This window comes from Pantherophis guttatus, chromosome 2 (genome assembly GCF_059756535.1).
Source record: "Pantherophis guttatus breed Tessera chromosome 2, ASM5975653v1, whole genome shotgun sequence".
NCBI classification, from domain to species: domain Eukaryota; kingdom Metazoa; phylum Chordata; class Lepidosauria; order Squamata; family Colubridae; genus Pantherophis; species Pantherophis guttatus.
The window spans coordinates 57,404,712-57,426,747 of NC_142064.1; the positions used below are offsets into that span (position 1 = coordinate 57,404,712).

The following is a 22,036-nucleotide window of genomic DNA, read 5'->3' on the forward strand; positions in this document are numbered from 1 at the left end:
ACCCCATTACTCTACAGTCAAGAAAGCTTTGACATTTTGTTTTTTTTAAAGGACAGAATAAACCAGTTAAGCCTTTCAGTGTAATAGGAAGCTTCTGCTTTCTTAGTAGAGTGGGAAAGGTTGTATGAATCTGGATAGACCATACAAATGATTGTTGAAATTATCTAGAATAATCATATGGTGATAAATTCCATCTGGATCAAGAGAGACTGTATGAAGGCCGAACAGTTGTAATCTGAACAAATAAGATGAAGCTAAATCCAGAGCCAAGAAGCACTGTTGATAAGTGATTCTGAAGTTTGGGAGTTAGACACATAGAAGGTGTTCTGTTGCATCTCAGACGAAAACAAAGTTTATTTAGAGTTTTGATGGGAGGAAACCTGGATGTTTTCATCTGATTCTGGGTGAGATCAGACTATAACCATTTTGACTCAAAAAATCAAACAAATTCGACAGAGTGGAAGTGGTATAATTTACTTTAGCCAATAAATGTGATGTTGTGGTCCGCCAGCATACTGCAGAGCTGGCAGCGGAATCAGACACTGAGGATGCTGGGAATGAATATGGGCCAGTCCTGGAGTCTGGGGAAGGCCCGGACGAGGGCTCTGCATTGGAGGCAGAAATGGAGCCAGGGCCATCTGGGAGTGATGCGCAGACTCCGGAGCCTCCAGAGTAGGACAGCAGAGAGGCAGAGGAACAGGAGGAGCCTGTTTCTAGTGCGCAAATGCGCAGAGCTGCCAGAAGGCAGAAACAGTTAAAACAAAAGGGATGACTCAGGAGTAAGGCCTGGAGATGATTGGCCCCTCCCATAAGGCTTAAAAAAGGAGCAAAGGCACGTGGGCACTTTGCAGGAAAGCAACATTGTTAATTCTGTTCCCAGTCGGCATCTCTTTTCGATTCTGGAATCTGTGTGGCTTTGCCAAGTAGGTCTTTGGCAGAGTGTCAAGGGAGATAAAGATTGGTGATTTTCCCAAAGGATTTCTCCCCAAGGACTTTTTGCAACTAATTGGGACTCAGCTGTGAATGAACATAATTCGCAGCTGTTGCAATAAAAGAGGTTTTGGGGACTACTCGTGTGTTTTAATAATTCAGGAAGCCTAGGTTACAACATGTGATGAGAGAGAGATCACTCCCCCTTATGGCAGGATTAAAGCCAACTGATGCCCTAAACTCAGCCCAACAATGGTGCCTCTCAGCCATTATGTAACTGACAAGCCATTAAGATTCAGCAAATGCTGAAAATTAAAGCTGGGTGTGGCTGTGAAAGAGTTACTGCAGGATAGCTTGGGGGAAAACTCTGTGGTGCCCTATTTCCCATAGTTCCTTAAGCACATGCTTATTTTCCTTAATCCAGGGCTGCTGCTGCTCCTCCTATGCTGAAAGAGACTAATCTACTTAAATCAGCAGTAAAGTTTTTCTTTTTCATCCAGAATTTCCTGCAACTATGGTACCATATGATTAGTCCAACTTGCCTGATGATTCCAGAAAACCCTGAGGAAAAATAAGAGGCTAGGAATTTTAAATGCACCAGGATTTTTCTATTTTGCTCTGTTGTTACAAATCTTCATTGCCAGCTTAAGATACATTTGTGTGCTCCCACTGTTGTTTGAATCTGCACTGCTTAAACTTTTGTTTTTTTTACTGTTCTTTAAAAATGTATTGACATTTATTGTTTTATTTTGCATCTTTTGCTTTCGGATCATTCTGAAAATGAAAAGTGAAATGGATATTACAGATAAATGATGAAACATAAGTAGGCATGACCATTTTAAGTCTTGTGGTTCAAGAGGAGAAAGTTTCACTATTTCTAAGAGTGAATAGATAATGTAGTTATTCCTCTAAATAGAAAGAATTTTCTTTCTCCCTCTGCAAACTTTCTTTTATTATATTAAAGACCAAATGACTTTTTGTTATAGTCAACTCTGGAACTAAAAACATTGCAAAATATAAATAATTTACATTTTACAAACATTTGATTGGAAGTAAGGTTCCAAAATAATCTTATTTCCTGTTGTGTCTGTACTGTACCATGACTGAGATGCTAGATCTGATTTCGTGGCAGGCTACCAACATCAACTCAACACATATATTTTTCCAGCCGAATAGATGGCTAACTCACCTAGCATTGAGTACATTGAGTTCTTGACCTTGTAAAAATGCGTCAGAATAGTTAATTTAACATATGGAAGTAATATGGCTACATTATTTAAACCTCTTTTTCAGTCCTCTATGTCTGGATAAATTATTAATTGCCTAACCTGACAGCTAATGCATTTAGCAAAAACTAAAAAAAGTAAGGGAGATTGAGTTGAAATTTTGTTTTTCTCCCAATGACAACATACACATGTGTGTATGTATGTTTAAAAATATAACTAAAAATCAGTACTGCATTCTATCTGTCTATCCTTAAATCTGCCTCAAATTATCTTTGGCATTACATTACATACAGTTCTTTTTCAGACAGTCACACTCAACAAATGCCTGTTTTAACTTCTTTGGCATTTCTTCAAAAAAAATACATGCTTCACTTCTTTGAGCAGAAGTAGATTACAGAATTAGATTACAGACATTTCCAAAGGGCAGAGCAATGCTGAGATGAGATATGAACTGCTGCATTTAAGCTTGTGGTAGTGTAACAGGAAACAGTCTTCTCCAGGAACATCAAAAGGAAAACAGATTCAACAGAAAAGACGGCAACAAAATATACTTTCATAGGTTCTGCAGCAACACTGTTGCCATTCACTAATGACATCTCTACCAATAACATTCCTACATAAGCCATATACGATAGCATCATTCAACAGGTCCCATGATGAAGTCATCCATTTAGCATCCACAGCACTTTTTTCAAAACAACTAATACCATAGATCACTTGTCAGAAAGGCAGAACTTATCACCCATAGCCACAAACATCAGGACCATTTGGTAATGTAAAATAATATTCTAGCATAGGGGTTCTTAACATTTTTGTTCCATGAGTCTCTTTGAGGATCTTGTGAAACCTACAGAACTCTTCTCAGAAAGCATACATTTAAATGCATAAAGAAATACAAAGATATAGATTGTATTACAAAGGACACCATTCATACTAAAATATAATACAGCATAGGGAGTAGTCCACTTACAACCATAATTGAGCTTGGAATTATGGTCGTAAGTCATTAAGCAGCCTACCACATGACAACATCCAATTTTTGCAATGGTTGATAAGCAAATGCTGGTGTTCTTAAGTGAATTCATTGTCCACAAAGGGCATTTTTTGCCAGAAAAAAGAAATAAACACTGGTTTACAACAAAAAATGTCAAAAATCACTGTCACATGGCTGTGGGACACTATAAATTGCCCTAAATTCAGGCTGGATGCCAAGGACCCAAAATATGATCATGTAACTGTGCTGGGTGGACTCAGCCATTGGAACGTCAGATCTGGGTCATAAATATCCTTGGGAAGGTCCATTGCAGCTTCATATGTTCACTAAGTGACCAGTTGTAATTTGAAGACTACCTGAAATATATTTGAAAAATATCATAAACATAATTTATAAACCATCAAAAATCTAGGTTAAGAACTTCTGTTATCGAAATTGAATGATCCAGCTTTTCTTTCCCCAGTCAGTACACTCACCTATGTATATCAGCAACATTAAAACAACACAGAATGTCTAAGTATCTTGCAATGGCTGCTTTTGTGCCCACAAAATGCCCACAAAGAAAACTAGTGGGAAGCAATCCACATGAAAGCTAGTGAGAAGGAGAACCCACCAGTAATTCTAAGCAAATATTAGGTTGACCCCAATGCAGTATGAAAAGTGGTGGAAGTACCCATGGAGTGATAGTAATTTTAAATTAAATTAAATTTGAATTTAAATTAACTCCTATTCCAGCTTCCTAATTAGCAGACTTGGGAGAAACAAGCTATATTTAAAAAGACTTGTAAGGCTGATAGTCCTAAAGATGAAGATGGACATTTATAATTTTACATTAGACATCTCATGACCCATAGGGTTATCATTTCAGAGATGTTTCCTTATCTAAATAGAGAAACAGAGCAGGACAAAAAAGCAGCAGGAACAGAAGCAACTTCTGACTTCCTGCTGGCCTCCTTGTGGGAGCATCAGAAATCCATCCTTCCTCCCTCCCTCCCTCACTCCCTCGAATTCCTGGTGGCTTCTGCACTGAGAAAGTCAATGCAGAAGCCACCAGGAAGTTGCAAATCCAAGGCCAGCAGGCAGATAAGTGGCTGCTGCCAAGTGGGGAAGGGATTAAGGGAGTGTGGGTCAGAAATAGTATGTAGAGGTGCTGTGTGGGTCAGGAATGGTACGTAAGGATATACAGGAGATGCTGTATGAGTTGGGAAGGGTGGAGAGTACACCAACGATGCTGCATGAAGTCAGGGAAGGCTTACAGGTAGGTAAGGAGGAATGCCCAGAGATGTGTTGTGGCCCACCAGCGGCCTGCGTAGATCATGGCTGATCCCGACAACGAGGAGGCTGGTGTGGTGTCGTGCCAGCAGCCTGCACAGCCGGCGTTCACGTCAGACAGCGAGGAGGCTGAAGAGGATGTGGTGCCAGAGGCAGAGACTCAGCCAGGGCCTTCAGAACCTCCAGAGGCTCTTTCAAGTGGAGAGAGCGAAGTAGAGGAGCCTCTTCTCAATGCTCGAGCACACAGGGCTGCCAAAAGGCAGGAGTGGCTACTCAGGAGGAGGAGGTCTCCTTGAGAGTAAGGCTTGAGGATAATTGGCCACTCTCTTAGCCTATTTAAGTCACACACGGTTAGTAAATTTCTTGCTGGAAACAACTTGTAATTATCATCAGAGCATTTTTGGAACAGTCTTATCTTGCTTTCTGGGCTGGTTGCCAACCTTTGCCGGACTTTGGTTTATTCTTGTTACTTAATAAATTTGATAAGGACCGTTGGTGTGTGTCTATATCCTTGGGAATCCAGAGCTGGGGCAGAACAAGATGTGAGAGAAGTGCTGTGTGGATTGGGAGAGGGCATATGGAGGTGAGCATGGATCAAGGGTGTGGGGCAGTCATGGGGTTGTGTATGAGGCGGAATGTGTCAAGAGTGCATGGGGATTGCAGGGGTATGTGTGAAAGAGGTTTTGCACCAGTTGGAGATGGTGGGTGGGAGGCATATGCCTGAAGAAGGGTGCCTGAATATATGTAAGAGGTGCCATGCAAGTCAGGCAATATGCATGCAGGGTGGTGCAAATCAGGAAGGATGTGTGTGGAGGTGCCCAAGTGATGCCACATGGATCGAGGAAGATGCATGGGGAACGTGGCATGGGTTGAGAAAGATACCTGTATGTTCCTTCCTCCCTGTTCCTCCCTCCCTTCTTTCCCTCCCTTCCTTTCTAGCAGGCAGGTAAGTGGTTGCCGCCAAATGTGGGAGGGTGTGAGGGATTGCAAGACTGTCTGGGAAAGTGTCACAACACATTGAAAATGAAGATCATGTGATCGCAGTAGAGCCCAGCAGTATAGCAGAAGCCAGTAGCACTGAAGCAACCATTAAAGCAGCCTCAATTTCATTCAAATATCTGCTTGTGGACATTAGGAAGGGATCTGGACAATAAATGCTCAGCTCTATCCAGTTGCCCCAACTCTACCCCAAATAGGGACTACAGGTAATACATGTTCTGGTATTTTATTCCTGATACTTAGTAACTAAGAAATTCTATTACTTCTGGAAAATTCTATAAACTACATATTAAACTCAGCTGATCAGGAATATGCCCATTTCAAAACTAAATAATAGTTTATGGCAATTGTTTATGGAAAAAAGCAAAAGGGACTTGGAAATAAAATGGAACAGAAAAGGAAAGTAACACAACTTTATTTGAACCAAATGAAATAACATTTTTTGCATTCAATACAAAATAAGGCATTTCAGTATCTGAACTGGAATTAGAGTTAATAAACACACAATCTTTCAATTATTCTAATTACACTTAATCCTTTTTCAACCAGGGATAGAAATCACTATAATTTTTGATGCAAAATAGTGAGAATAATGAAATCAATGGAACAGTTTGCCTTCATAAGTTGTGAGTGCTCCATTACTGGAGGAATTTTAATAGCAACTGGACAGCCACTTGTGTGGAATGGTATAGGGCAGTGATGGCTAACCTTTCTGCCATCGCGTGCCAAGAGTGGGGGTGGGGAAGGTTTGCGTGCGTGTGTGCCCACACCCATAATTCTATGCGCCCCACCCTGCGCATGCGTGCTCAACCCCCCCGCTCCTGACACGCGATGGCCCGATAGGCCGTTTTTCTTTCTCACCTGGCTCCAGATCCTCTCTGTGCATCTGGGGAGGGCGAAAACAGCCTTTCCCACTCCCTCGGAGGCCCTCCAGAGGCCTGAAATGGCCCATTTCCCAACTCCCGATGGGACAGGAAGTGACTTTTTTGCTGTTCCCAGCCTCCAATGCCTCTCTAGGAGTCTCTGGAGGCTGGGGACAGCAACGAATGTCACTTCCTGTCCCACGGGGAGTGGGAAAGGATGTTTTTGCCCTCCCCAGATGTACATAGAGGATCTGGAGCCAGGTGAGAAAGAAAAACGGGTCTACCCCCCCAGCCTGGAGGCAGGAAACAGCCTGTTTCATTACTTCTGGTGGGCCCAGAAGGCCTGAAAATCAGCTGGCCAGTGTGCACGTGCGCACCAGAGTTGAACTGGCATGCCCACTGATATGGCTACGTGTGCCACCTGTGGCACATGTGCCATAGGTTCGCCATCACGGGTATAGGGTCTCCTGGTTCAGCAGGGGGTTGGACTAGAAAATCTTTAAGTTAAGAGTTAAGAATAACTCTGTTATTCTGTTCTGTTCTATATTCTATATTCTGTCCTAATCCTGTTATACTGTGGATGAGTAACATAAAGCATTCGGCCCAACCCCTCGCACAATAAATAATACATATGCATAAAGCATCTAAGAACAGCAGTGGACCAAAAGCATTTTCAAACAAAATGGTTTTAACTTCTTTATAGAAAGTAGGCAGGATTGAGATCATCATGAACTCCAAAGAGATGGTATTCCAAAGGGGGAGGGGCGGGGCGGTTCAAGCAGGAAAGTTTGGTTTACATCACATGAACTTCAGAAAGGGAGGGCACCATCAACCATTGGAGTTTCTCCATATGTGCAGATTGGATTAGCAGATTGGCAAGACTTTGCCTGATTGATCTGAATATCAGTCACCTGCATAATAAGAAAAAGACACAGAATTGTTTATCTTAATCTATGGTTACTGGTTAACTTTACAGAAGAGTACTAGCACTCTAATCTGAAAATATTACAATTCACTTCATATCTTTTCTAGTGTTGTTGGATAAATATATCTATTGTCCCTTTGGACAGATTCTCATTCATTTATTCATTACCAAACATGTGCTATCCATTATGTACCATAGTTGTTATTTAAGGAAAAGCTACATTAGAGGTTATGCGCTTTGTAAGAGCTGATAAACTAATCACATACAAAACTCAAGCCCAAGTAATTTCTACATGGACCTTTTAATGTGTTCTGCATACATTTACTTCATTGTAGTATCTTACAGAACACTGAGATAACAGCAAGGTATTTTGGTTATCAGATGCAAATATATCCTTAAACATAATTAAGATTGAAAATATTACTTTTTATGACACAGGCACCCAATCTCTCTCTCTCTCACACACACACACAAAGTTGTGTATATATGTAAATAATATATAGGAGATCTAGGACAACACAATTGAGTGTTTGAAGACATGCTACCCAATATAATGTTAAAAAGATATTCTCCTTAGCTAATCCCTTCTTAATCCATTACAAATATATTCTTACCTTCAGTGCACTGCTTATTTGTTTTTGTATTTTCTATAATAGCTCCTTATCCTGTAGTTACATAATCTAATTTTAAAAAACATTCAACTTTACTTTAAAAAGCCAATTAGCTTTATAGTCAAAAAGAAAAGCTTTTGAATGGAACCACATTGACTGTAAATTAAAGAAATAAAAGGTGAAGGAATCCAAATGTATTATTTTTTTAAAAAAGCAGAAGAGATTTACCCATGGTTTTTTTTTTGGGGGGGGGGGCTATTTTTGTTGGCAAAATTAGTGGTACTCCATAAAATGTGCACACACTTAAAAATGTTAATCTTGGGGGATCCAATAGATCACGAATATTAAAATATAAAAGGGAGGAAGATGGAGAGAGAGAAAGGGAGATGGGGAGCGGGAGGGAGGGAAAGAGGGATGGGGAGAGAGAGAGAGAGAGGGAGAGAGAGGGAAAGAGAGAGAGATATTTTAAGATAAAAATACCAAGAGGCTGTGATTGGCCAGTTGGTGAACTTTTAATATAAGTACAATTTTCAAAAATTTTATCCATTTTCTATTTACACTGGACTTTTCTAAAGTCTACAGAGTAATTGTGCTTGTCACTGAAGACCTTAACTAAACAAAGAGGCAAGTAATGTGTGGTATTACTTGGGAAAAGTCAGTTATGTTTATATAACATACTCTGGATTTTGACTACATTAAATCGATACATCTATACTTGATGCTAAAAGAATGAGAAATATGCTATTATGAAGAACAGATGGAAGAGATCTTTATATTGAATAATAATCATCTTCAGAGGCAATAACTGCCTGGCTCAAACATAATGCTAAACTATAATATAGTCTTTATAATGAACCTAATCTCTTGCCAAGTTTACATGTGTCTTCCATCCCTCTGTCAACCTGGCTATGAGCAAGAGCCCAGAAGCTTCGATTTCTGTCTTAGATGTCCACAGTTTCTACACTAAAACTCAAGCAAATTATGGCTAATTTTAATTATAATTAGTGGAAACAAGTCCATTTCAGATGGCCAGTGATAAAGCTAACTTGTTTTCACCAACCTTAGTTAACATTTCAGGTTTGGTTGATATGAAAATTCTGAAATAAAACAGATTCTTCCAATTTTGTGCTATGGCTGTGCAAGGGGAGGAAGAAAATAAGGGTTTTCTAAATATTTCTGGTTTTATTACCGTATTTTTCGGAGTATAAGATGCACCTTTTCCCCCCCTAAAAGGGGGTGAAAATTTAGGCGCGTCTAATACACCGAATGTAGCCCTGCCCACCCACTGGCCCGCACCCTTTGGCCTCTGCCTCGCAGCAGTTACATCCCAGCAAGAAAAAACAGCTCCTTTCAGCTTCAGCACAGCCTAATTAGCACAAGTTGATTGGATCGGCCTCCCGACTCTCAGCTGATTTGCTCTCAGCTGTTTTGCGCAGGACTCTGCTGCTTGCTGCAAAGAGGTAAATTGCTGGAGCAGATTTTTTTTTTCCTTGTGCTAATCAAGCTATGCTGAAAACGAAAATGAAAGTAAAGCAGGCTATTTGCTGTTTGCTGCAACGAGGCAAAATTGCTCAGAGGCAGAGGGAGATTTCTTTTTCTTCTTTTCCTCACCAAAAAAAGTAGGTGCGTCTTACACTCTGGTGCGTCTTATACTCCGAAAAATACAGTATATGTTTTTCTATGCAAAAGGTTTAAAGCAGTAGATACAGCTTCTATAAAGCAGGGGAGTTATCCGTGCATTAAGATTTTCCTGTTTGACATACTTCTTTTGCACTTTTCAAAGACCAATCACTCTTCCTTCAAAAACATAAAGCATCATACACCCCCAAAGCAGAGGTGGCTTTCAGCAGGTTCTGACCAGTTCTGGAGAACCGGTAGTGGAAATTTTGAGTAGTTCAGAGAACTGATAGTAAAAATTCTGACTGGCCCCGCCCCCATCTATTCTCCGCCTTCCAAGTCCCAGCTGATCGAGAGGAAATGGGGATTTTGCAGTAACCTTTCCCTGGATTGGGGAGGGAATGGAGATTTTACAGTATCCTTCCCCTGCCACGCCCACCAAGCCACGCCCACCAAGCGATGCCACGCCCACCAAGCCACACCCACAGAACCGTTAGTAAAAAAAATTGAAACCCACTATTGCCCCAAAGAGACATTTAAAAAGAAAAACCTCTCAGACGCAAGGAGTTACCTCTTTCTGCTTTAAATGGTAGCTTAACATTACAACCAATAAATGCAACGCTTGTAGGAGACATGTGAAAGATTTCAGAAGTGTCAAATCAAAACTGAAACATATTTAAGACAGATTTCACCACATTAAATAGAGCAATAAATTAAAAAGACCTGTGAACCATAAAAGCAGATATCTATTCAAAGGCTGATTCTAAAAAATATGAAATATAGTGGTTAAATCTAAAGAACCACAGGAGGAAAACTCTGCTAAGCTACCTGCTAAGCTAAACCAAAACATCTATTAAGAGTAATATAAAACATTAATGTAAATAAAGGAAACAGCATACTGGCCTGATGAAAAGTACATTCAAAACTTCTACATTACCAGTGTTTAATGTAACAATAATTTCAAAATTACCATGAATATGTAATCTGATCAATAGCTAAATCAGACAAGAACGTACAATTTAATGTTATATGCTCCAAAATATTAACGGATGAAGTAAATTCTCTCCAGTAAGTTGAAATCTTGCAAATGCAGGTTTTTTTTCAACTCCTAAGTATCTTATGTTATGTTATGTTATGTTATGTTATGTTGATTTTATTTATATACCGCCCTTCTCCCGAAGGACTCAGGGCGGTGTACAGCCAATTTTAAAACATAAATGTACAGACATCATCATTAAAAATAATTAAAATCAATTAAACAGTTTTGGCCAAAATTTAAAACCCCAAGTTAAAACTCCAATTTAAAAACCACTTAAATAGACAGCCCGCCTGAATGAATGCATTCATTCATATGAGTTGTTCGATTTAAAAAAAATGCCTAAAATAGGAATTATTAGCATATCAGTTCTGTATGGCTTGCATAGTCTCAGCTCAGTCAGCATATTGGGAAAAAAAGTGAAGAAAATCAATATAAATAAATATGAAGCAGTGATTAATATACAGGTAGTCCTCAACTTACAACATTTTGTTTGGTGACTGTTCAAAGTTACAATGGCACTGAAAAAAATGACTTATGGCCATTTTTCACACTTACGACCACTGCCGCATCTCCATGGTCATGTGATCAAAATTCAGATGCTTGGAAATTGGTTCATATTTATGACGGTTGCAATGTCCCAGGGTCATGTGATCAACTTTTGTGATCTCCTGACAAGCAAAGTCAATGGGGAAGCCAGATTCCCTTAACAACCCTGTTACTAACTTAACAACTGCAATGATTCACTTAACAACTGTAGCAAGAAAGGTTGTAAAATGGGGGAAAACTCACTTAACAAATGTCTCACTTAGCAACATAAATTTTGAGCTCATAAATTGTGGTCATAAATTGAGGACTATCTGTATTGGATTCAACACTCAAATAAACCTCCTGGTTCTCGGACACATGTAAGTCACTATCTGTATTAGGGGGAAAGGGCCATACTAGAAATTATGGTGGCATCAATAATAAAACCCACATAGAAGCATACAACATTAAGGTTCTGTTTTTGTGTAGAAGTTTTTCTCATGTGGTAATTGTTGGTGAATTTTAAAAGCCCAAGTCCTCAGATAGAATGGAATTGCAATGTGATCATTGCTCTGTAGTGGGGCAGGATAAAGGAATGCAGGAAGTCCGGTCTTAATGAAGTGGTAAGATTACAACATAAGCAGACCCCTGAGAGGCAGGAATTCTCATCTGGAATTCAGGCAGAAAAGTGTCTTGGGCAGGCACTGATAATGGCCATCATGATTAGCTGTGGTGGTGCTAATTATGTGTTTTGTGAAGAAATATTTTCACTTGTTCTACCCTGTACCTAATTTCCACTGATTTTATTAGAAGACTTCCATGTACTAATATTATAAGATTAAAAAAAAAAAAATCACCTACCGTATTTTTCGGAGTATAAGACGCAGCTTAGTTTTTGGGGAGGAAAATAGGGGGAAAAAATCTGCATACCAGGTATTCATCTGGCTTGCATCCTTAGTCTGGTCAGCTTCAGCACATTAGTTTGCTGGTTTTTTATCCCCTGCTTGGAGATAAAAAACAGCTTCTAAGGCACAGCTGAGAGGAAGCAGCAATGAGAAAAGCAGGCAAAGCACCGGGGGGGGGGGGGAAGAGATCGCTTCACTCGGCTAGCGCCTAGTTAGGGCTGAAAAAAAGCTTCTAAAGAACAGCTGAGAGTCGGGGCAAAGCATGGAGATCGCTTCACTCCCTAGCGCCTTGTTAAAGCACAGCCGAGAGTTGAGAGAGCAGGCAAAGCTGGGAAGATCGCTCGCTAGTGCCTCGTTAGCACCTCGTTAGGGCTGGAAAAAAGCTTCGAAAAGCTACATTCGGAGTATAAGACGCACCCAAATTTTCAGCCTCTTTTAGGGGGGAAAATGGTGTGTCTTACCGAAAAATATGGTATTTTCCCTTTACCGCATACAGCTTTGTAAGCATCAGACATGGCTGGTTCTTGGTTAAAACAGTAATTGGAACGGGAATTCCCATTGTGAAGCACATGTAAAATATGATGTCATGTGACTGCCTCATTTAGCAATGGCAGTCTCAACAGTTTCCATTGCCATCATTAAGTGAGGATTGTGGGTCGTTAAGTAAGACCTCCTTGAGACTTCCGGCCGGCTTTCAACAAGTAAAGTCAATGGAGAAGCTGCCACGAAGTTGCAAGTCCCGGATATTTGCAGGCAGGCCTATAAGTGGTTGTGGTAGTCTGGCTCAAGTGCATGTAGGTTGGGGGTGGCTGCTGCTTGGTGTGAGAGGGTGCACAAGCAGCTGCCATTGTGCCATTAGCTCAGCAGCATTGTAACTGCAAACAGCCACAGAATAAATGATTGTTAAGCAAGAGCTATAGGTCACACTTAATTCAAAGGTCGTAATTCCAAGCAAACATTTATAGGATTTTGCTTGATTTTTTAAAAAATTGTTATATCTTAATAAAATATGTCATTAAAAAAATTAGTAATGACAGGCTAAAGGGTTTGGAACTTTGTAATTAAAAAGAACCTAACCAGTTTTCCGAAGAATTTTGGTGTGATCTCAGAAAACTGCCTCTTTTATAGTGAAGAGAAATATAGGAAAAGAAATTTTATTTATTTATTTATTTACATAATAAACTTAAAAACTGACCATCACACTCACAGAATGTGAAGTGTGTACAATTAAATCATAAAAAGCATATAAATATTACATTAGAAGGTAATCAAAACAAAATAGAATAATTAAAATGATGAAAGTTAAAAAGATGGGGAGGCCTTTAATGTGCTAATCAACCACAAAGCTATGTGCTCCTCTGTCAATGCCTTCAGACATTCCCAAAAGGCCAGGCGAGCAGGGCCCTGCCTCACCACTATAGAGGGAATGTTCCAAAGAGCGGAGAAAGCTCTTGTCATTGATCCTGTCAGTCAAAATTCTTTATATTCTTTAACTGATGGTGTCTGCAATGTATTTTCCCTGCCTCACCGGGTTGGATGGGCTGATGTAATGGAGTGAAAACAGTTCTGCAGGGAACCTGGGCCCTTGCGGTTTGGGGCTTTAAAGGTTAGAACCAATACGTTGGATTGGACTCGGAACCAAACTAGCACTCAGTGCGGTTCACACAGCAGAAGTATTATATGCACTACTCTTGGGGCACTCAAGAATGCTCATGTAGCCAGTTTATGTACCAGTAGGGTGAATTGCAATAGTCCAGACAGGAGTTGACCAAGGCATGAGTGACTAAGTGAAGAATCTCCATATCCAGGAAAGGTCATAATCGGCAAACAACATAAAGTTGAGCAAAGCCCTCTTAGACAAACTGCAACTTGTTTTTCTAGCAGGAGTCCTCAGTCCAGGAACACTACCAAATTGGGTCTGTCTGGGGTACTGCAACACCATCCAGGTGTACTCTCAGATGCAGAAGGACAGCTATTGTGTCTTATTAAGTTTTGTCTGAATTGAATTGATCCCCCATCCAGATCCCCACAGCCTTCAAGCACCATGAGAGAACATCCCCAGCATCACTTACCGGTACTTAACCTGGGACAGAGATATATAGCTGATTATCGTCAGCATACCAATGATACCTTATCTCATGCTGATGGATGATCTCAGCCATGATTTAATGTAGATGCTAAAAAGGAGCAGAGAGAGCATCTAAGCCATGTGGCACCCCGCAAAGCAGGAGCCATGAACTGGACCTCTTACTCCCTATCAACATCAATTGGGACCAGTCTCTGAAGAAGGGGATGAGGTGGCATACTATTGTACAATCTACTGCCAGCTCTATAAATTGGCTCAAAAGGATACCATGGTTGATGATATTGAAAGCTGGCGAGAGAGGTCAAGAAGAGCAAGGATGGAGGCAGACTTCCATCCTGCTCTTCCCAGTGATCATTTGAAAGTGCAATCAATGCTGTTTCTGTTCCATATCTGGAGCACAAACCAGGGGTGGGTTCTACTTACCTTTACTACTGGTTAGCAACGGGATCGCGCGGGTGTGCTCACTTCGCTTGTGCGTGTGCCTTGCTTCTGCGCAGATCGCCAATGACGACATCAGGGGCAGTGGGCAGGGTCTCCCACCAGTTTTACTACCAGTTCTTGCAAACCAGTCCGAACCAGGGGCAACCCACCACTGGCATAAACCTGACTGAAAAGAGTCCAGGTAATCCAATTTATCCAGGATCTTCTGGAGTTGCAAGGCCACCATCTTCTTAACCACCTTTCCTAAAAAGGGAAGATGAGAGACTGGACAAAAATTATTCAGAATGGTGGGGTTCAGTGATGGTTTCTGGAGGAGGGGGACACACCAGATAAAATTGTTTATTGTTTAGAATGTACTACCAGCATTTTGTTTTATTGTTTCCAGGAAAAATAAATGTTTTAAAATAAAGTAAAAAAAGAGACTGGATGTTCACAGCTATTAGACTCCATAAAATGTAAAGTTTCTGTTAAAATCTGAATATACACTAGGCTAAACATTCTTTTACTTAACTCTGTTTCTCTAATCACTTCCCTCCTAAGCAAAGTTCACAGTCTGGGAAGAAGATAAAAATAAACTTTGGATAGGATATTAATTCTTAAATCTTATCTAGGTCAGTGTGTCCTTGAATATAACTAGACACACCATCATGTGAGCCAAAAAGTAATTCAATATTCGGTAACACTAAATCAACTTATCTTAAAGATGCTTGCTTTAAGTACATTTACTGTAATTTAGATTTTAAAAAGACTAATGCTGTTATAATATTATTTGGAAAGTACATGAACATTAGTACTTATCTGTGTTAAAACTGCCAGCCTGACATATCAGAAATGTATGATATAAATCATAAACCAGCATTAATTCAGTTTCAGAAGACAGCCTATGGCTAATTTTCAAAAATAATTATATTTTCTTAAAGGATCTTGTTCAGGCCTTTAAAAGAAGTAACATTTTATAGTGATATCTATACTACGAAAATGGAAAACTGTGTCAGAATAACAGAACTGGCAAGGACCTTGGAGGTCTTCTAGTCCAAATCTAGCTCAACAAGAAATCCTGTATCAATTCAGACAAATGAAAACTGTGTTCATCCTTTTAGAAGAAAGAGTAGTTTGTAAACATAATAAATACTTAAGGAGTGGGAATGAAAATAGCATTGGGTTATCTCATTAGATTCCATCCAGCAATTTCCTTAGCCATATAGAATAAAAAAAAATCTGACTTCATATATAATCTTAATTTGAGTACTGTACTTTCTTATTCAATATCCATTTGTATTTTCTTAGACTCTTTGATCCCTACTTAGAGATATGCATACAGTGGAGCAATCTTGGACTTAAATGTAGGGGAACCAGCTTTATTAAACTAAAAAGTCTTTCTCCTATTTTCACATGCTTTAAAATTCTATCATGGACTCCAAATTCAAGTTAAGGAGAGTTTTTCTACTTTTTAAAAGGTTGCCAAATACTTAACAAGTTTTAATATTTGTCCACTTTTTTTCTGAGCCCAATAGATTTTTTTTTTTAATCCTCCATTGAAAGAGATGTGAAGAAGGAGGGTCAATTACTCATTTGAGGCGGTGGAAAGCAATTTAGCACTAAATGAGTGGAGATGGTTCCCTCTTGCCATCGTTTAAACATTACAAATGCAAAACATTTATAACCAATATTCTGTAAGAATTTAAATGTTTTACATTTTATCTACTTGCAAGTTCATTTGAAACTAACTTTGATGCAATCCTTCTCACATTTTAATAAGGAACCTTAACCTTCTGTGTCTATTAAAAAGAATCATTATCTCAAATCATAACTCGTAATTATTTGCAAACTTTCTAAGGTTCAGACCTGTGGCCCTATTGCAGATTTCAGAAGTGCTAATATCTGGCCTTGCAAAATCCAGAAAGAAAAATAGAAATAGTCCCAGAGTGAAAGCATTATTCTTCCACAGCCTGGAGGTACCAAAGAAAAAGTAACTTGAAGATCTGCAGAGAATGGTACAAATCAAGCTATCTTTTTTTAAAAAAACAACCCAGTAAAAATCCAGGGCTCTCCTGCCTGGGCCTTTTATTGTTGCAGCTGCAAAGCATTCTTAAACTCTCTGACTGCCAAATGGGGGACAGTGAACAGTGCCAAAAGAATGTGCATGTTTCAGTTGCACAGCCTTGACACAGCTTATAAGACGGGCAACCCAAGGTTTGGCACTGAGCAAAAAGAGAGAGTCTACAACAATGTTTATTTGTTGAAATAACCTATCCCAACATAGCCACTTTCTCCACAGTCACCCCAGGAGGAAACCGAGCGTCTGACTCTGGACGACTATAAAGACAAAAGCACATTCAAAATCAAATGGAAACAATCTACTATACATTTCTGATAGTTTTGCCTAACCATTTTCCTTCCTTCCTCAATATAAAAGCAGTGTTCCCATTCTTGCATACCTTCTATATCACATTATAAGGATAATTAGGCCAAATGGTGAAAAATGTTTAGTTCCAACCCACAGCTGTCTTCTCTCTGCCCTGAATAGACAAAAGCAGCTGCAGCCTTCTGGATCACTGTCTGCAAGCCTTCATTCCTTTTACCGCAAGCATTATTATCCCCCCACCCCCAAAGAGACAGTTTCCTTGAAAGTAACCCCCTTCTACTTGTTGAAGATTTGTGCAAACCGCAGATAAGGCACTTTTTGGCACCTGGCACAACCAAGCAATGGAGAACAACCTTAGATTTCTAGGGAGTGATTACCCTAAGAAAACATTTCTGCAGTAGCTACCTATTAAATCAAATCTTTACTCTGCTTATACACCAGCTTAAAGGATGGGATACAGACATTGTGGGGGGCAAACCCATGAAAATATAATAGAAATAAATTATGAATATATGTATGTGTGTGTAAAAAGTATAAAGGTTAATATAAAGCGTGAGAATGTAAAAAGAGGCATAGGAGCATGAGAAGCATGAGAAGTGAGTAGGGAAAATAAAATGTCCCACGTATGTAGTATGTGACAGACTCTTATCTATTACATTACAGAACAAACTAATATTGAAAGCTAGGTGCACACTGAACCTAATTTATAATGTGGAGTCTCAAGCACAAGTCAAAGTCATCATCTGATGGATTTTGAGCACTGCTATGCAGAATTTGGCAATGCTGTATCTTGTGGCAGGGTTACTATCTAAAAGTGGTGTAACATTACTCTGTGCACCCTGGATATTTATGCAGCATGGAATAGAATGATAGGATGAGTTAATGCAAATGTCCCTGCAGGTTGAGTATCTAGAAGAGTACAGGTCCAGTTGTTTCTAGGTGTCCAGAGTTGTAAGGACATTTTCTTTAAAAAAAAAAATTCAGAATACTGTAATCCTCAAAAGTGTGCTTACCACATCTCAAATGACTGTAATGGACCTAAACCACTGCTCTCCAGTGTCAGAAAGGTTCCTAAAACTCATTTGGAAAATGAATTTCTTGGAACAGAGGCGGCCCAGGTTTGATGTACATACCTTGTACTCAAATTCTTCATGCTCTGAGGCACTAATGAAGTTTTCTGCAGACGTTTCGCCCCAAGTTTCCAGCAGGCTTCTTCAGTGCAAGGAGTATGAAGAGGAGGCAAGGCTGCCTTGTGGTATTTGTACTTTGCATTCTGGGGGATTAGTTGGTGATTGGATGTTTTCTGTGAGGGGACAATCAATTGGTTGATGGGAATGTTGTTTTCTTCATTTTGATTGGTTTTCCCCGTCTTAGCCTTGAGGGGCTTTTGGTTCAGGCACTTCACTGGATGGTAGATGGTATCCAGTTCACTGGATCTGTTAATGTTCCATTTATTTGACTGCCAAGCTTCTAGGAATGCTCTGGCTTTTTTGCTGTTTTCAGTATTATCCCAGTCAAATATGTAGTTCGATTTAACAGCATGCTAACATATTGGGTGCCTGCTAACATATTTACAATCTTGGTTCTTTACTGGAGTTTTGTGTAGGCTGTTGCAACCACTAGGCATCACAGTGGCCCACAAACCCTGCAAAAAATTCTACACACCCCATCAGGATGGAACCCATGTCATATACAAAGTTAATTTGTCTGAATTACAACCAATATTTCCTAAGACAAATAGGATAGCTCCTACAGTACTTCAAAGAATTAAGGGGAGGGGGGGAAAGGGTGCAATAAAGAAGTGTGTGATCCAAAATACCACAAGGAGATAAGGAGGACCAATCAAAATTAACAAAGATTAAGAATGTAGGAACTGCATTTCAGTAACATTTAAATGGTGACAAATGTCTCAACACCATGCAGTTGCCCTAGAATTTGTATGCTTAGTCGGAAAACCATTCCTTCGGGTTCCTAGATTGTACAATCGAATACATTCCATATTGTAGTAATGTAAATAAAGCTCTAAATAGTAAAAGTAAAATCACAAAAGTAAAATTATACAGCATTGAAGCCCTCCAGCTATGTCTGATGGACATGAAAACAAGAGTGAGTGATAGTATTTGTAGATCCAGAATCAGATAAATAGCATTAATTAAAATAGTTCTACAGTTGTACATAAGCTTGGACAACTAGCTTCTTCTTTTGAGTATCTCTTTGTTTTTCTTCATTAATTTGAATATATAGATTTAAGCAACAGTATATTTATATTTATAGTATTTTAAAATTTAAAATTTAATATAGTATTTTAATATAGTATTTTAAAATTTAAAATTAATCTCATTTTCTTTATGTCACATGTTTTTCAGGGGTGGGTTCTACTTACCTTTACTACCAGTTTGCATCGCACCCACGCACGCTTTTCTGTGCATGCACAGATCACCTATGATGATGTCCGGGTTAGTGGGCAGAGCCTCCCACCAATTTTACTACAGGTCCTTGTGAACCGGTCCGAACCGGGGGCAACCCACCACTGATGTTTTTCCATATAACTATCACATTCTCCATATATGAAATAATGAGTGGAAATTAATAGCATACACTGATTTATTTTATTCCCATTTATTCATTCATTTAAATTCTAATTTTGTAATGTAAGATTTATTCTCATTTGCCTAAAGGAAACAATAGAAAAATTGAAATTTCTGGTGGACAAAAACATGTCTGCTTTTAACGTCTGTCTGTCTTGTCTGTCTGTCTGTCTAATCTTATAGTATCTATAAAACATGCTGATATTTACCTAAAATTCATGGTATTGCTTTTCCTTTTTCATATGTGCTTAAATTTCTCTTTTGAGTTTTTAATATTGCCTCATTTATTTACCTAATGTGTGGCAATATATACGTATGTGTGTGTGTGTGTCATTTTTACAAATATGAGCTTTTTATAGAAAAAAAAAGATGGAAAAAGCATTCCTAATTTCTTATACAGTTGGCTGCATTCTTGGAGAGTGACTGTTTAGAATGCATTATGTCACAATTGGCAGTAGTACATTTTACCTTGTCTAATCTCAAAAAAGCTAAACACAATTGGCTCAGTTGTGATGAATCATCAGGAAAATCCTACATGAGGAAGAGGAGAAGGAGAATCATTTCCATATTTTTGCCAAATCCTTGTAATTACAGAAATAGAGCCAACTAACTATTTATTTGACTGGTTGATTGATTGATATCCTGCTTTATAAGTAACTCAAGGCAGCAAACATACATCATACTCCTTCTCCCTAAAATGGCACATCTAATAAAATGCTTGTAAAATAGAATTCTTCATTTTCTGAAATGATTAAAAAAGTTAGTCTTCAAAATATTTATAATAAGGATGTCCGTCTGGTCCTGTCTCCCTGTTTTAATCTTTTTATAACTTCTGATATTTCTATACTAGATACAGGACTACTATATAGTTTATAATTTGTTTATAATTTGTTTCTGAGCTTGTGAAAGTTTTGATAAATTTTATTTTTTAAGTTATTTCTCAATATTTCCTGAGGGAATATCTTGTACTTTAAACAAATTGGAATAATAATCAAATAAAGTTTTCTATAGACTTGCATTGTCCAATAATACCTTATGTCCTTCTTGAATTTTCAATATTATTTCCTTTTCTTTTGCCTTTCTCAGTTTATATGCAAAACATTTTCCAGGTTTATTTACAAATTCAATTTTTTTTATTTCACACATTACAATTTTGTCTCTATTTATCTTACAGTTAGCATAGATAGTTGTTTAGCATAGATACCCTGTTTCCCTGAAAATAAAACATTGCCTGATAATAATCCCAATCGGGCTTTTGAGTGCATGTGCTAAAATAAGCCCTCCCCCAAAAATAAGCCATCCCTGAAAATAAGCCCTCCCCGAAAATATTTAAATGCATGCACAGCCAGTCCCCACCATTTCCTCTGGTTAGGGTTAGGGAGACAGAGCTGGAAATCAGGTAAGACGGCAAGAGGAGCCCCGTCTTGCTCCACACGCCCCAAAATAATAAGACCTCCCCGAAAATAAGGCCAAGCACTTATTTCAGAGTTCAAAAAAATATAAGACAGGGTCTTATTTTCGGGGAAACACAGTAGTTGTTGTAGAAGTTTAGTGTGATATATAATAGTTGCACTCATTGGTGACTTTTATAAATCTTCTTTCTTTTTAATTTCATCCAAAATGGCCTGTAATTTTTCTTGAGATTTCTTTTTTAATTCTTGATCATATTGGATAAAAATAAACCTTTCATCAAAGCTTTACTGGTGTCCCAAATAATCTTTAAATCCATCGCTTTACCTCAATTGTTGTAAAAAAAAAAAAATCAGTTCGTATCTTCCTGTAGTCACCTACCACCAAGTCTTTCTGTAATAACACTTCATTTAATCTTCATCTAAAAATTATAGATTTTCTCTTAAGTATTAAACTATTGTGATCAGAAAATATCTTAAGTAAAATGTCCACTTTAGAAATGTTATTTGTAAAATTCTTAGAAATTCATATCACATCAAGGATCTATTCTTTCTGAAAAAATAAGTATATCCCTAGAAGTATCATACCACAAGTAATAATCAATAATCAATTCGCCATCCATACCAATTGCTATCAAGGGGATCTGTACCTTATAATTAAAGCCCTAAAACACAGAAAGTATTCAGAAACTTAATCAGATATGTTAATTTTAAATGCATGTGTTTTACATAAATGAGTTGCATTGCATTAGCAAACAAATTTCTTTTTTTTGTTTATTCAAAAAGATAGATGCTCTATTTTCAGTGTAGTACTAGATAAAGAAACAAAAAAGAATCCGTAGATATTCTTAAAGATGTTCCCCAGCTGGCCACTAAAATAATTAGCTGTAATTTTGGCAATAGCAACAAAATAATTGTATTGGGACAGAAATTGGGAACTGCACACATACCACACATGCACACACACATACACCCAAACACACATCCTAAGTATGAGTTAAATTTGTTAGCAGTTTAAGTTATATTGTTGGCCTAACGTTGTCTAAATTTATCTAAATAATATGTAATAGAAACAAAGCTAGTTTGTGCTAATACTTTGAACTTTTTTTGAAGATTGTAATGCCACTAATCCCCATGAAAGAGAAACGTGTGCTTTTTAAATATATATATATCAATGTTTTAGCATGAAGTGTATATATCTGATTACCACTGCAAAGTATTGGATGAAATTCTCATCCGTT

General features: G+C 38.4%; 1 long non-coding RNA gene across 2 annotated transcripts; it reads right to left on the minus strand.

Moving 5' to 3' along the window:
• Positions 1-5,820: 5,820 nt before the first annotated feature.
• On the minus strand, positions 5,821-18,101 carry LOC148115115 (uncharacterized). Of its 2 annotated transcripts, none has more exons than XR_015732196.1 (3): positions 17,932-18,101; positions 14,416-14,676; positions 5,821-7,195 (listed from the first exon to the last, which is right to left on the minus strand). It is a non-coding gene; the product is annotated as an uncharacterized LOC148115115 (long non-coding RNA). The 2 variants fall into 2 exon arrangements; XR_015732194.1 differs by lacking the exon at positions 5,821-7,195 and adding an exon at positions 11,932-12,004 and having other exon boundaries at positions 17,932-18,073.
• Between the last annotated feature and the right edge of the window lie 3,935 nt (positions 18,102-22,036).